At 34.9% G+C, this 2,287-nt stretch overlaps 1 non-coding gene across 1 annotated transcript; it reads left to right on the top strand.

Moving 5' to 3' along the window:
• Window positions 1-421: 421 nt before the first annotated feature.
• On the top strand, window positions 422-493 carry Trnap-cgg. Its single transcript has one exon. It is a non-coding gene; the product is annotated as a tRNA-Pro (tRNA).
• The last annotated feature ends 1,794 nt before the right edge of the window (window positions 494-2,287 follow it).

A 2,287-nucleotide genomic window follows, 5' to 3' on the forward strand; every position in this document is an offset into this window, starting at 1 on the left:
GAAGTAATTAGAGAAATTGAATATACATTATTAAGCGTTGCTTATAGTATATACGTATCAAACAGTGAGATAAGATATTAAATAATCGACGTTGATCAAAGTGATAGATTGTAGAGATTAAAAACTCGAGAATATTCTTTGTGGAGTTTTTTTCCATTAAAATATCCTTGACGATAATTATTTTGATTAAATTTCTGGGTTAAGTTCGTAAACGTGTTTCGTCCGAAGATATAGAATGTTTATTTCCGTTTCTTGCGAGATAAACGCAAATCCGAATGCACACGAGCGTGACTGGACTGACGGTAAGTGGAACACTAATCACATATATCTCATGCAATCATGTTGTAAGATCGTTAATTAGTTTAGTATAACATTGTAGCGGTTGCACTAGTGCGTTTATAACGAAGGAGCTTCTCGAAGCGGCTCGTTGGTCTAGGGGTATGATTCTCGCTTCGGGTGCGAGAGGTCCCGGGTTCAAATCCCGGACGAGCCCGTGGTATATTTATTTTTTGCTTTTCTTTCATCAAATCGTTCATTCCTAACAAAAACACACGTATTTTTTTATAGCTAAAGAAATATATGCGTTCTTGAGACCCACTAAAGCTTTTTGATATTTTCTTTTCTTTTAAGAATTGATAATACATAAATTTTATGAATACAGTACGATTAATTAGCCTACATGAGTAGACTAAAAATCCCTAAACATCACACTTCATTCTGTAGACATCCCAGAGACGTCCTTAGAACATAGAATGTTTTCTTGACATCGTAGAAACGTCTATTTTAGAACGTCTTTTAGAGATGCTGTATTTGTATGAAAAACATAAAACATAAAATTATTCCAAATTATTAGATTATTTTAAAATTAACAAAATGTCCCACACTCTGGACTTATACACGTTGCAGTTAAGAAATCAATAACAAGAACATCGATTATCGATACATGTCTGTATTTTATCAAATCTTTCAAATTTTAAATCACACTTTTGCATGTACCAGTCGGCCTGTCTATAATGAGACGTCGAACCGCTACTCTTCCACTTTCGATTTCCTATTTACGCACGCCGTGACGTCGTTAATTATACGCTGCTCATCAACGTCAATTAACTCCTTATCTACGCGACACGCGAGATAAAAAGAGATATACCGAGAATGAAATCCTCTCGACATGTCGCATTGCGCAAACGTTAGTTACTTTGCGCGTGATAGACAATTAATGTACGATCTCGAGGGTAACGCCCTTTTTTTAGCGCAACGAGAGCTTGTAATCTATAAATTATGGCCCATTAATGATTCTGGTTTACATCGGGACACAAACGCGTCTCATCGGATCCACGCGGTGCCCTCTAATTCGAACATCGGTCTCTTTGATGTTCTAATGCGTTTCTAAAGACAGAGTTTCTATTCGATATGGATAATGAGATTTCCATCTTGATGACTACTTTTTTAAGGATTCATCAATAAAATGGGGCTAAAAGTTCTCCCCTATTAGCTCTAATTCAATCACTTAGAACGATAAATTTAATGTGTTTTAGGGAATACAAATTATTATGAGATCTTGTCATTTTATATATTTTTTTAGTAACAATATTTTTTGAATCGGTTACATCTCTATACAGAGGATGGACAAAATAAAATGCGAACATTTGAGAAACATACTACTTATTTTATTAACAAGAGACTCATCATTAACAAGCTCACCATTTATTTCCTACAGAAAGTAGGAAAAATAAAATATTTATTTCAGACTTTTAAAAAACATTATAGACTGCTTAGAGGTCCAGTAACTTTCAATGGTACACCCATGAGATACGGAAAGAACGATTTTGCCAAAGTATCTAAAAGATTTAACTAAGTACAGAAAAAAATTCTGAAAATAATTCTGTTGGACTATTAAAATTTTTTATTATGTAGAGTAAAATTATTACGTAAGAGGTGTAAACGCCTTTGGTTTATATTATTTTGTATATCTTTGGGACCAGATTTAACATAAAATTAGTAACGCGAAATATAAGTATTGTTATACTCGGATCTTCGTGCAATTTGATACGCAATGTCGAAGATGCATGCGATGAGCTCATTTCTGCTGACTAAACCTAAATGCCGACACAGTTGGTGAACGTTAAATATGCCACGCGCAGTTGAAAGCAGTGCACGAAGACACGCGATACTGAAGGACCTTGACGGAAAAGGATTCTCTTTTTTTCGCGGTAAAGATTACCACGAGTGCGAAGAACGACGATACGTATGTGATCTGCATTGTGATCAATTGTCGGCTCGATGATGC

This window comes from Trachymyrmex septentrionalis, unplaced genomic scaffold (genome assembly GCF_001594115.1).
Source record: "Trachymyrmex septentrionalis isolate Tsep2-gDNA-1 unplaced genomic scaffold, Tsep1.0 scaffold87, whole genome shotgun sequence".
In the NCBI taxonomy this organism is placed as follows: Eukaryota; Metazoa; Arthropoda; class Insecta; order Hymenoptera; family Formicidae; genus Trachymyrmex; species Trachymyrmex septentrionalis.